Source organism: Thamnophis sirtalis, unplaced genomic scaffold (genome assembly GCF_051295495.1).
Source record: "Thamnophis sirtalis isolate CommonGarterSnake01/CBP01778 unplaced genomic scaffold, rThaSir2_p1.2 scaffold_3, whole genome shotgun sequence".
Taxonomy (NCBI): Eukaryota; Metazoa; Chordata; class Lepidosauria; order Squamata; family Natricidae; genus Thamnophis; species Thamnophis sirtalis.
The window spans coordinates 71,251,941-71,266,784 of record NW_028261383.1 but is presented as its reverse complement, the minus strand read 5'-3'; positions in this window follow the sequence as shown (position 1 = coordinate 71,266,784).

Sequence of the window (14,844 nt, the reverse complement as noted above, 5' to 3'; positions counted from 1 at the left end):
CTGTTCTGGTTTTAGAAACCTTTTAAAGTTTTTAATTAACACTGTAATATTTCCAATTCACTTAAGTTATTAACTAGCAGTCAAAATAATCAATTGTTTACTGGGCTTCATAACCATATAGTCTTTATTTACAGTACAGTACTGCCTCTTATATTTATTTATTAAGGATTGCTTTTGTGAGAGCCAGCTTGATGTGGTGGTTAAGGTATCAAGCTAGAAACTGGGAGAGTGTGAGTTCTAGTCCTGCCTTAGGCACAAAGCCAGCTGAGTGAATTTGGCCTCTTGTCTCAAACTACTTCAGAATCTTGCCAAGAAGACTGCAGGGACTTGTCCAAGCAGTCACCAGAAGTCAGCACTGTCTTGAAGGCATTATGTGCGCCCACATATAGCTTTTCTCTGTTATGTCCTAGCATGAACTTTGGTCTTTGAACGTTATGATGAGTATATAACAAATGTCTAGACTCTAGGCAAACTTACATAAGGGTCTGTCTAAGATGTGGCTTATCTTCCACCATCTCCATTCCAGGTATAAGATATTACAAAATACAATAAAATCTGACATACAATGGCTCATGCTTCTTTATTGTGCACTCAAGCAAAACTACATAATGAACACATGGAAATACCCAATAAACTGAAACTAATAACCATTTATGCAATAAGATTATCAGTCTAATGCTAGTGTGCTAAGACTCTGAAAATAAGTATTAGCAGCCATTAAGCCAAGTATTGTGGGAAATGAATTTAAGAAGTGAGTAAATGCACTGAATCAATGGTATAAGCCAGAGGTGGGTTCCTGCGAGTTCTAACCTCTTTTATAGAAGTTCCACAAATCTACTGTGCTGTTTAGAACCAGTTCCAGCTCCTTCCCCCACCCGTCTGCACCACGTTTGCCCCACCCCGCCACTCACTGCTTGGTTGGCACACTAATCGCCTCGCCCGCCTAAAGAGTCCTACCTTAAAGTCTTAAAGTTGTCAAGTTTGAACATCCCTGTTTTTTTCCTAAAGGGTAGGGGTGAAAGGGTCTTGTAACTTGACAACCCCTGGGGTTTTTTTTCCTAAAGGGTTGGTGCAAGGGTCTTGTAACTTGACAGCTTTAAGACTTGCATGCTTCAAATGCCAGAGTTTCTGAGCCAACATTTTGGTTGCTAAGCAAGGGCGTTGTTAAGTGAGTTTCACAACATTTCACAAGTTGGCCACGCCCACCAAGTCATATGAATGCCAAACCACTCCCACCCGGTCACATGGCCAGCAAGCCACTCCCACAAAGCAGGCCACACCTACAGAAGAGGTTCTAAAAAAAATTGAAACTCACCACTGGTATAAGCATAGAGCAATCTGGCTCAGCAGAAGCCTCCAAGAAGTTCCAGAATATTAGTAGAAATAATCTTCAATTGATTATCCTCACCATGTGATGTACAATGTACCTGAATAAGCAGTCTCACTTGATACCTAAAGGGAAATCTATTTTGCAGGCTATTCTAAATCTTTAAATCTTTAAATCAATTGAGTGACATTTTTTAATAATAAAGACCTATCACCACTTCTTAAAGGATAATATTGTGCAGATTTCTTTTTAGCTTGCCAAGCTTTTTAGCTGTATAATTTGAATACTCCAGAAGTTTCTTATCTGTGGTAAAATAATTCACTTAAGAACCATGTTACTAAACAACTACAATGATTCATTTAACAACTATGGCAAGAGAAGTCATAAAATGGGGCAAAATTCACTTAACAAATGTTTCACTTAGCAACAGAAATTGTGAGCTCAATTGTGGTTGTAAGTCAAGGACTACTTGTACTTCTTGAGCATGTTAGAAAAACTCACAGCCTGTGATTACACTTATTTTTGTCTGGCCGCTCCTTTTAACGCACTGTTTGAGATTAGCCAGTTCAATCTGCATGAAATATTGTTTGGTGGTAATCAAACAAAGGATGGGTTTTATTTAACTTTCGGAATAACAATTTTAATGTGACCTGACCAAACCAGAAATGTATAAAATCATATTTATATTTTGCTGTTACCACCTTCTTTATAATGTTAAAATATGGTTTCTAGCATCCTATTTACTTAAAACACAGGTTTTCTTTTCTCAAAGTAGTGTCCAATGTAACAAACAACAAAACAAAATTAAAGGTAATTGAGTCCAAAATTTATGCTGTTAAATGAGAAATTTGTTACGTGAGTTTTTGCCCCATTTTGACTTGTTTTGCCAGATTTGTTAAGTGAATCACTGCAGTTGTTAAATGAGTAACACGGTTGTTAAGTGAATCTGGTTTCCCCATTGACTTTCCTTGTTAGAAGTTTGCAAAAGGGGATTACATGATTCTGGGGCACTGCAACCGTCATAAATGTGAGTCAGGTGCCAAGCATCCAAATGCAAATTGTGAACATGAAGATGCTACAATGGTCCTGTGAAAAATAGCAATAACCCTTAGACTTATATACCACTTCATAGTGCTTTACATCCCTAAGCGACTCAGAGAGTCAGCATATTGTCCCCAACAAACTGGGTCCTCATTTTACCCACCTTGGAAGGATGGCTGAGTCAACCTTGAGCCTGGTGAAATTCGATCTGCCAAACTGCTGGCAGCTGACAGTCAGCAGAAGTACGCTGCAGTACTGCACTCTAACCACTGCGGCTCTTAGTGGTCATAATCACTTTTTTCAATGCCATTGACGGTAACTAAATGAATTGTTGTAAGATGAGAACTACCTGTTGATCAGCATTTAAAGGAAAATGACATGAAGAACGCAAGAAATTTTTTTCTCCATTGCCACAGTACACTACTGAAATTTTAATGAGGTTTCTGCTCTAAGTTCAGGAATATAGACAGTTATGGGAAGCGTGTGTTTATGTACTGCATAAAGTTGAGTTTCTTGTTTTCATTGTGTACCCCTCCTACAATTCTTGGCCAGAAAGTTTGATTGATTCTTATAGATATATGCAACAGGGCTTGAAAAGCAGCTGACTTTCAGATTCTAATAGTCTAAATATATGCTGGAGTTACTTGAGAACTTAAGATATTTACTATCCTTAGGCAACAAGCTCTGTAATGATGCTCCGCATATTGCTTCAAGAGAGGAAAAAATAGATGGGAACTGAACAGGTGGAGAACAATAAATCTTTCTTGAACTTGCTGTTTCATTTTCCTCACCAAAGCAGCTGACCAATTCTGTACAAAGTATTGTATATGTTTATTATATTCCAAATGTGATCTGTGCTAAAGGAATAGCTATAAATAACTAATATGGATAAAGAATCATGCAAAAATAATTAAGTCTTTCAATTGGTTTATCTACTGATGTGCCTAGTATCCATGCAGACTTATAATGTGAAACAATGTATAACACATTCAGTTTACTGTGGAAGATTCACAGTACTATATTATGTACTATATTAAATTTAGGAGAGGAAATCCAGCAGAACAATAAAAGGAAAGCACTAGTATACATCAACATGATAAACACAGGCTTTTAACAAGTGCATGACATTGAATTAGAATATATTTAGCAATAAGGATTGTAAAAAAGTACACAGTATTAAACACTATTAGTTTCCATATTTTGAAAAATTTCAATGCAACCAATCACATACATTATTGAAAAATATCTTTACTTCTTTATAAAGAAATACATTTTCTCTGAATGATTTTTTTTTTATGCGACAATTGAGCGGAGTGATTAAACAGAGTGATTTCCCTTAAGAAAAATAGGACAAACTCAAAGCATGGACAACTTTAGCTCATGAGTCATTCTTGGCATTGTACCAAAACCTGAACAGATTGAAGTCCTATATAACATTCAGAAGGAAGGAAAGTAGGAAAACAGGAAGGTTTTCAAGATCATCCTAGTTAGAGAATAAAATCTTTCTAAAGCTCTGACACTTAAATTTTTTATTGTGCAGTGGTTACAGTATTTCATAGGCATTTAAAATTGGAATGAACTATCCACATTATAAATTTGGAAGTTGCAGCCCCTGCTTTACATAGGCAATTAAAGCTGCATTCAAGCTACATAAAAAAATGCCTGTAATACCATTGCTTTTAGGATTTTAGTTCTGTACAGAACATCTGCTGCACATCAAATGCTTAATTAGCTGTTGCATATGTGCTTATCTTCTGTCTCTTTCTCTCTCTTCAGAATACTTCATTTCCCTCTGCTCTGCTTATAACTAAGTCTGTACCAAGATGTAGAGGTCAGTCTCCAGATTCACAGACCTAATCAAGTTACTTTTAACATTTTAAGCCATATTTTTCAGGACAATAATCTATTCAAAAGTGGCAGACTAAGGAAATCTTTCTGTCTTTATGACTGGTCAGAGGTGGTATTCAGCCAGTTCTGACAGGTTCTGGAGAACCAGTAGCGGAAATTTTGAGTGTGGGGTGGGAATGGGGATTTTGCAGTATCCTTCCCCTTCCGTGCCCACAAAGCCACGGTCCAGAACAGGTAGTAAAAAATTTAAAATCTCACCACTGGACTGGATATGTGTATTTGCTTGCAGCCCTGCATTTGGCTGCCTTTGTGAAAACAGGTATGTGAAGTCCAAGTTTGCTTGGATATAAAAATATACAAATGTGATTTTATATATATATCTGTTCACACTTCTAAAATAAAAATCTATTTATAAATGATTGCGAATTCCCTTTGGCACAGCAACTAGGTTGCCTTGCATTTCCAACTGAATATGTAAGCGTAGGATATGCAAAACGTTCCATACAAAATTTGCTCTGGACATGGAACAGCTGGTTTCATGTTGTCCATGCCCGCATGTTCCCAGGATTGTTTCTTCTAGATGGGGATAACGGCATCTTTCCCTGATAAAGAGGCAGGGAGAGGAAAGAATTGGCAAGATTTGGGGGCAAACAGACAGTGGAGTATATTGTGTTGGAATTTATTCATTCTGTAAAAGACACTTCAGGATTCCCCAGCACCATCATACCTAAAAAGGAGGTGGGGTTTCAATCATACATTTTTTATATACCCTCCGCTCCGTTGAATCCTAGAACTAACACAATTTGTTGCTTTTGTCAAACTGCAGTCATTTGAAGATACAATGGTTTGTGCTGAGTTTGAAACAAAATGTATTTTTTTTTAAAATTTTGTGCACAATCCCTATAAGATTCAACATTAAAACAAATATGCATTGGAAGATCTTGCCCAATTAATTTGACTATGATTCTGCAGCACCATTTACATTTATATGACAAAGTAGGTTGATAAGCAGTATCACTTAGACTGGACATTTTACTCTTCTTCAGAACATTCATATACAGTACAATAAATTATTGATTACATTCTAAATCAGAGGTCTCAAACTCAAGGCCCGGATCCCAGATCCGGCCCACGTGGTACTTAGATCTGGCCTGTGGAGCCACCCTGGAAACAGTGCAGGACCGGCCTGCAGTGCTTCTGCCAGTGAAAATGGAACTCAGGGTCATGTACGGCCTTCCCGAGCTCCGTTTTATTTGCAGACTGTTGCAGGAGGCTGTGGCAACTGATAACAGAGCTCGGGAGCCCATTTTCCCTGGCAGAGCACCTATGACATTCACGCCCATCCCAGCCACCTCCACCCCGGCTCTGAGGTCAAATAGATTTAGATTTAGATTTTATTGAACATTTATATGCCGCCCTTTTCCCTGAGGGGACTCAGGGCGGCTTTCAACAATGGGGGGAAGGGATACAACCCTGATGCAGCCCTCAATGAAATTGAGTTTGACACGCCTGTTCTAAATGGCATCATAACAAAGACATGAGCTAATGTCCTTCTCCAAATTTGAAATTTATGGTACAAAACCCTTAACTCAACAGGTTTAAGGGAACTGTCAGGGTAAATCCAATGGCATTTTGTAAAAGTTGAAATTTAGGAAAGAGAAGGTTTCTATATAGTGTACTCAATCTTCCAAAATATACTACAGTGGTACCTCGGTCCTTGTTGGTAATCCATTCCAGAAGATTTGCCAAATACTAAAACCAATGGGGTAAATCATGAGAAAACTCTGTGACTTATTGAGTTGACCTATTATTACAGTCGGAAGAAATAGTGAGTCACAAGGCAGCCAACACCAGCAAGTTCTTCCTTGCATGTCACCCACTGGGAGAAAGATGACTACCAGGACAAGAGTCCCCTTCGGGGGAAAAGGGCAGCATATAAATATAATAAAATCAATCAAATCAATCAAGAAGCAGTTGAGTGCTAAGGTATAACTCTATATACTAGGCAGTGGTGGGATTCAAATAATTTAATAACTGGTTCTCTACCCTAATGATTTCTTCCAACAACGAGTTCGCCAAACTGCTCAGAAAGTTAACAACCAGTTCTCCCGAAGTGGTGCGAACTGGCTGAATCCCACCACTGATACTAGGTCAAATTAGAGTCAAAGCAGGGAAAAGAAAGTAATACTAGCCCCTGAAACTGCACATTGGCACACATTTTAATAAAACGTTGGTCTTGAAAGTTTTGAAAAAAATATTCAGATTGAAATAACTATCTACAATGAATACATATATTCATTGTAGGATTCAAAGGATTCAAAAGGTTTTTTTTTTAAAGCAAGTAATTGATATTTAACTGAATCTAGCTTTCACTCACAAGGGACGTTCTGCATCTTCTAAAGTTTTAAATCCCCCTCCTTTCCCTACAATCTTCCCAATAAAATAATGTTAGAGCTTAATAATGCAGTCCTTCAATTCATACCACTGGAAGAACTACAATATTAAACTGTTGCAGAACCCACCTCCAACCTATCCAATGTCATTTCTGCCTTACATTTGGCACTGATGTTGCACTGGCCACCTAGGACACAAGAAAATCAGACTTTACAATTCTTCATGTTAGAAGCTGACCTGCAAATCTGAAAAATCTCTCATCAATGCTTTATTGTTAAATATATTTTAAATAGAATATAACCATATAAATGTTTTTAATTTATATTTATTTTTAAATAAATATGCAGGGAAAAAAAACAAGATTAGCCCATTCAAGTAATTTTAATTGTATTTTCAGTTAAAAAATATTAAACTCTACTTAAGGGAATAAGCAGCTCCAGCTAGTTCATCATATGGATTCCATTTCCAACTGTGTAACTTTTTACATCTTCTATCCCCTTCATTGCCTTCCTGGGAGGGATCAAATACAGGCTGTTTTCTTCCTTAAACATTTAAATTGCCTCTCATTGTGTTGGGTAAAAGAAAACTTTTATTAGCATACAGTTTTCATATTGGCTTTATACAGATTCTGCCCCTTAATATAATTGATTCACACAAGAGGGAGCTTCTTTTTAGTAAATGACACTATTCCTCTAGCTCAGTCAAGACTCTTCAACTTAATAGCAGCTATTCAGTTTTAGTGCAGCAGCCTTTTCCCAAGTTAATATATGGGGGTCACCCATAACTAAATTAACCCACCCCACTTTAAATATATCTCACACATTCATGTTTCAAGGCTGGTTGTGTTGCTACTGGTATCATCTGCCACTGTTAATTCCATTTGACTGAAATCAGTGGCATGGTCTATGTCTTACATTAAAAAAAAAGATTATTCAAAGGAATATTTCAGGGGCTACAGCTATTGTATTGCTTAGCATGCAATATTCACGCATCCCGCCAGAGTAGTTACACAGCTTCTGAAATGACATTACAAAACTTTAGTAGAGAAACTGCTCAGTGTCTACCTCATTTTTATGAACTCTTCCATACAGATATTTAGCATTAACTATTCCTTAAAATTAGCCCTTGGGGCATATGATAATACTGGACATTTGAAATTTAAAAACTTTTGAGAAGCCATCGTTTTCATGATTCTAAGCTAATCAGGAACTATGTTTCTGTAACTGATGAAGTCATAATATGAAAATGTGAACCTCTGTATCTGTGAAAAGTATTATACATACACACAGATACCTGTTTCTATTGTCAAATATTTCTAAAACATTCCTAATTTCTGCTATTGTGGCTTATGATTTCTCTTATTACATCAACTTAAAATTGAGTTGCACTAGGGAATGGGTTGGGGGATTGATTGATTTATATTTACTACACTTATATTCCGCCTCTCTCACCAGTAAGGTGATTCTGGGTAGCCTTACGAATTACATCTTGGGCTTTTCAGACTTTTTCTAACTCACTGCTCAACATTTCTGATTACCAGCTACATTGGCTGAAACCAATAACTAAAATAGAAAACTGCAATCCTTTTTAAAAAAAATCATTTTTTACTTCCGTATCTCCGTGTTACTATGTTCCTATAATTTCTTACTTGTATTTCCCAAGAATGTCTCTACTACTGGGAATAGAATAGAATAACAGAGTTTGCAGGGACCTTGGAGGTCTTCTAGTCCAACCCCCTGCCTAGACAGGAAACACTATACCATTTCAGACAAATGGTTATCCAGCATCTTCTTAAAAACTTCCAGTGTTGGAGCATTCACAGCTACTGGAGGCAAATTGTTCCACTGATTAATTGTTCTGTCAGGAAATTTTTCCTCAGTTCTAAGCTGCTTCTCTCCTTTATTAGTTTCCACCCATTGCTTCTTGTTCTACCCTCAAGTGCTTTCAAGAATAGTTTGACTCCCTCTTCTTTGTGGCAATCCCTGATATTGGAACACTGCTATCATGTCTCCCCTAGTCTTTCTTTTCATTAAACTAGACATATCATGTTCCTGCAACCGTTCTTCATATGTTTTATCCTCAGTCCTCTAATCATTTCTATTGCTTTTTTCCTGTGCACCGCTTGGAGAGTCCAAGCAACGGGTTGCCCTGGGACTGAGGAATCTTTTTCCTTGGCCACACCTCCTGGTGTTGCTAGTCCCCAGAATTTTTCCTCAGTCTGCCCGTTCAGGACTGTTTTTGTGAGCTCCAGCTAATTTTTTCCCTAGGCTTGGACTCTCCATTCTAAACCTCCTTTTTTCTTCTTCAATACTTTCCCCCCTTTTCCCCCTACCATCAGAGTGCCCTTTTCTTCGTTTTTGTGTCTTCTATAACGTCGATTCCCTTGGAGGCCAGGAGGTAGGCATGGTGGTCGTGGGATGCTCCGTTGCTGCGCCGCACTTAGGATGGCTTCGGAGAGCTGCCGCTTGCTCTTAAAAGCGCGGCAAAAGTGGCAAGGCGTCCGGCGGTGCCGGTGGCTCCTTTTAAGCATTCTTTGATTTTCAGTTTTTAGTATTCCAATAGTGTTTCTTTGCAAATTTAGCCTCCGATCGCTCCGTTTGCCTCCGCATCGCATGGACAGGCTCCCTGGAGCGCTGACAGCCCGGACGCTGTTTCGGGCAGGTCCTGGAGTTGGGGCTCTCTGGGCAGCAGCCTGTGAGTCCAAGGGGCACGTTAGGCAGTCAGGTATCCCCTCACGAGGAGCGCTAGGCTCCCCGAAGCCCCGACGACGCTCCAGACGCACGCGCCATTTTGAATAATTTATTTGGTGCGTTTTCCGTTCCTGGGCTCCTTCCTTGCCGCGCTGCCTGTTCCACCTCAGCAGATCACACTGGGTGGCCAGGCAGGCTCTTACCCTCCCTTTGAAGTCCAGCGGCTGCAGGGAACTTCGACCTAACCAGCCTTCCTACCTGCCTCAAGGAGATCTGCGGGAGCTTGGCTGACTCCACAGCCAGCTCCATTAAGGCCTCATCTAACTCTCCAGGGCCCAGTACCACTCAAGGCCCCAACGCGAGGCTCAGGCCCATCCTTCATCAGGCCTGTCCCTTCTGATTGCTGGCAGCATGGAGAAGCAGATCAGCCCTCAGCACAGCAATGAGGAGAAGCAAGGAGGCAACCTGACCGGGCCCAAACCCAGCAAGCGAAGTAGGCCTAATCCAGCGGCCAAGAGTGTTGGGGTGGGCGCTTCCCCCAGGGAGAGTCAGCCAAAAGTGGGGATGGCCTCTAAGGCCGGGTAAAAAATGGCGGTGTGCTGCCAGAAGGCCCTGGAGAAACAATTCCAGAAGGCCCAGGCCGCGCAGCGCAAAAATTCCGTGGGCCCCACTCCAAATGAAACCCGGGGTGGGTCTCCCAGAAGTAGCTTCCAGCAAGGGGAGTCCCCATTAGGGCCTAGTAGCAAGGATTTGGGGTTTTCCCCCAATCCCTCCAGGGCATCTCTGGGGTCCCCAGCCCATTCTATGGCTGAAGAATCCCTGGAGGAGTTAGATTCAGGGGCTGAGGAGGAATCCTTGGCTCCTTCTGAGTTGGAGCCTCCCTCCCCCCCCCAGGTCAGGAGACCATGTTATGCAAGGCCATGGAGGTGGTTGTGGCTCGTGCCATATCACAAGGTATTTCTGATGGCATGCAACAGGTGGTTTGGTTTGGTTTGGTTTAATTTATTTGTATGCCGCCTTTTTCCCAGAAGGGACTCAGGGCGGCTCACAACTCAAAAAGGGAGGGGAAATACAAACAGAGTTACAAAAACATAAAAACATACATAGTTAAAAGCACAACAATCATACCATTCGAAGTGGGGCAGCGAGTCTTTAGCCCCAGGCCTGTCGGAACAGCCAAGTTTTAAGGGCTATGCGGAAGGCCTGGAGGGTGCTGAGGGTATGAATCTCCACGGGGAGTTCATTCCAGAGGGTCGGAGCGGCCACAGAGAAGGCTCTCCTCCGGGTAGTCGCCAGTCGACACTGGCCGGCTGATGGAATTCGGAGGAGGCCTAGTCTGTGGGATCTAATTGGTCTAGTGGAGGTAATTGGCAGTAGGCGGTCTCTCAAGTATCCAGGTGGCGGCTAAACTGCCCGCTGTGGCGCCTAAACCCATCGTGAGCAGCACAACACGCCCCAAAGGGCCTGAAGCTAGGAAGGCCTCTCCCACCCCCACGGGTATTAGTGAGGTCTCGGATTTGGAGGTAGCCGAGATAGAGGTCCCTGTTCTCTCGGATGATGAGAACCCTGCCCGTGAGCAGGCCACCAGTTCAGGTCTTTTCAACCCCGCTATGTTCAGGGCCATTCTCAACAAGGCCCAGACAGCGGGGTCCCAGATGGGCCTTCCGGCCCCTACAGCCAAAGCTCCGTCTGAATAGGCCGCTGGCGTGACCATAGGACCCCAGGATCCTAGTGCAAGCTTGTTTAAGGAGGTGCCTCCGCCCCTGGATTTAGTTCCGGCCCCTCAATTGTTCCTGGATATTATTTAATGGCAATGGGCCCAGCCAGGGTCCATGGCAAATCCTAGTGGGACAGACAGGAAGCTTTATACTATGGAGGCCCCATTGGAGAAGCCGCTGAAGCTCCCCCAGGTGGATGACCCTATCGGGTCCCTCACTTTTCCCGCTTCCCTTCCCGCTGGCTTGCTGGAAGGGCTTAAGGCGGAGGACAAGATGGCGGAATCTGCAGCTCACAATACCCACTTGGCTACCGCCTGGGCCATGCGGGCTTCCTCGTCCTCTTCCTATTTTGGCAGGGCAGCCCTGTTTTGCCTTCGAAAGTTGCTGGCAGGGCTTCCGGCAGCGCCTAAGAGAAAGACCATTAGCTTACCTGAATGGTCGTTCTCTAGTCGCTGCAGAGTGTCCAACCCCACCCTTCAGGTGGGGCCATGAGGTGTGTTTTCACCTTATGTCTTGGACTTGGATTGGTTTGAGTTATGGACTATGGAATCTCCTTCGTTTTTCGAAACTGAGCCTCTGAGGCAACCAAGAGGCGGAGCTACAATCAATTTTAAAACTCAGTTCCTCGGGCAGCAAGCTGAAGTTAACCCGTGCTTGGACACTCTGCAGCTCCTAGAGAACAACCATTCAGGTAAGCCAACGGTCTTTCGCCCCCCATTGGGCTCTGATCATGGAGAACGCCTGGGTCCTCCACACCGTCAGGGTGGGACTCTCCTTGGAGTTCCTATCCCAACCCCCTCAGAACTTCATCCGCTGCCCAACTCTCTCCTGCCACCTCAAGACCCAGGAAATCCTTCATCTCCTGGAGATCAAGGCGGTAGAGCAGGTTCCACCTAACCAGGAAGGAAAGGGGTTTTACTTCATTCTCTTTCTGGTAGCCAAGAACTCGGGGAGAGGGCCATCTTAGACCTCAAGAATCTCAACAGGCACATCGCTTACTGGAGGTTCAAGATGCAGTCCCTGCAAACCATCCTGGCAGGGATCTGCCAGGGAGATCTCCTCATTTCCATCGATTTAAGGGAGGCGTACCTCCACATTCCCATCTGACCCCACCACAGAAGGTTTCTGCGGTTCTATTATGCCGGCCTACACTATCAGTACAGGGCTCTCCCATTCAGCCTGTCGTCAGCACCCAGAACCTTCACAAAGGTCCTATCAGTAGTTGTGGCTCAGCTCAGGCGCAGACCCATACGGCTCCAATGTTACCTGGACGACATCCTCATCCAATCGTCGTCCAGGCAATAAGACTTGTGGGACCTCCGCATCACCATCAGGTCTCTCAGGGGTCACAGGTTCTCCTTGAACCTGGAGAAAAGCCATCTCATCCCAACCACCAAGCGGACTCACATCATGCAGGGTGTTCCTCTCCCAAGACAGGATAGACGGCCTAGTGTCCATGACCCACAAGGTGTTAAGAGCAAAGCAGGTTCCCGTGCTCCTCCTATCACAGCTGTTGGGAAAGATGATCTCCTGCATCTCAGTCATCCCCTGGGCTCGGCTACATTCCAGAGCGTTACAGCGCCACCAGAGAGCCAACAGGAGCAGCTCATCCATGATGGTATGCGTTCCTCCATCAGTGAAGAGATCCCTCTGGTGGTGGCAGTCATCAGCTCTTTTCAAGGGACACCTGTTCAAAGAGTCCACCAGGTTGGTCATCACGACAGATGCCAGCCTCACCGACTGGGGGGCACACATAAAACATCTAGTGACTCAGGGCAAGTGGTCTCCATCAGAAGCAGCCTGCAACATCAACCTCCTGGAGCTGCGGGCTGCTTCCAATGGAGGCTAGCTCTGCGACATTTCCACCTGGACATTCAACATCAACACGTTCTCCTGATGACAGACAATGTGGCCACCAAGGCGCACATAAACCGCCAGGGTGGCACCAGGTCCAAGAGATTTATGGCAGAGGCGGAGGCCCTGGGCCACTGGGTAGAACACCATCTCGTATCCCTCCGTTAATACTCCATAATACTCGGGCGGACTGGCTGAGCAGGACCACCATAGACTCTGCAGAGTGGCGATTGGAACCGGCGCTATTCTGTCAGTTGTCTTGCATGTTCGGCACACCAGTAGTCGACCTGTTCGCCACCAAAGACAACACACAACTCCAATGTGTTGGGGGCGAATGGGACGGATGCTCTCTGATGCAGTTGGCCCCAGGGTCTGCTGTACGCCTTCCCTCCTCTCCCGCTTGTTCCACAAGTGATCAGCAAGATCATCGCAGAAAGGCCGGAGGTGGTCCTTGTAGCCCCCCACTGGCCTCGGAGGTCATGGTACACTGACCTTGTCAGCCTGTCGGTGTCTCCTCCATGGCGAATTCCTCGGGATCAGATCTCCCTCAGCCAGGGGGCCATCATCCATCCGGAACCCCAGTGGCTCAAGCTAGCTGTCTGGCACTTGAGGGGAACCTCCTGAGGACCGAGGGCCTGTCGGGGAGGTGGTGCATACCATTCAGGCTTCTAGACGCCCCTCTCTATGTCTCCTCCTGGGCTACTTTCGCCAAGTGGTGTGACTCCTACCATCTTGACCCTGTTACCGCACCTGTGTCCCGCGTTTTGGACTTTCTCCAAGGGGGCCTCGAAAAAGGCCTTGCTCCGAATACTCTTTGTCGTCAGGTGGCAGCTCTATCCACCATTTGGTCCAGCAATCCGACCCTGCCCCTCAACAGGATTCCCAGGGTTCACTGTTTCCTCAAGGGCGCTTCCAAATTGTGTCCACCAACGGTGCACCATTACCCCACCTGGCAGCTGTCGGTGGCCTTACCTCACTGCATTTTGAGCCTCTGCGTACTTCATCTCTTCGCTATCTTACCTTGAAAACGGCCTTTCTCATCGCAATAACATCCGCGAGATGCATATCTGAGCTGGCAGACCTGTCAGTCCGGCAAGACCTGTGTATTATATACCCTGACAGAGTTGTCCTGCGTCTAGACCCAGCCTTCATTCCGAAGGTTAACACATGATTCCACAGGGCGCAGGAAGTCATCCTGCCTAACTTCTGCCTGCATCCCTCTCACCCAAGGGAACGTACCTGGTAAAGATTGGACGTCCGACGGGCTCTGCGGATATACATCAGGCGCAATGCAGACTTCCGCAGGTCAGAGGCCCTCTTTGTGTCATTCCAGCCTGGCTCCTTGGGCAAGAAGGTGTCATCTTCCATGGTAGGCAGGTGGCTGAGAGCATGCATTGCTGCTGCCTACGAACACCAGTCCAGGGCGGTGCCTAGACACATTACCGCTCACTCGACGAGAAGCGCAGCCACCACTGTGGCCTGGGCCACCCAGGCCACCATTGATGACATCTGCAGGGTGGCCACTTGGTCTTCACCATCACCCTTTGTCAAGAACTATAAATTAGACATGTATGCTTCGACTGAAGCTTTGTTCGGCAGGAGAGTTCTCCAGGCGGGTTGTTCCCACGACTGAATCCTGGGACTGCCTTTCTGCCCGCCCAGATGGCACATTACTTGGGTATGTCCCATTGCTTGGACTCTCCAAGCGGTGCACAAGAAAAAGACCATTGGTTTACCTGAAGGGTCCTTTTCTGTGCACCACGGGAGAGTCCAACCCACCCTGGCTACACCTCCAGGGATTTGTGATTGTCGTGTCAACTTGGACTTACCATTCTATGATTCTTCACGCTTCCAGTCTTCACGGTTCCAGACCATCTCAAAATTCTGGGGACTAGAAACACCAGGAGGCGTGGCCAAGGAAAAAAATTCCTCAGTCCCAGGGCAACCAGACTGAATTAACCTGTTGCTTGGA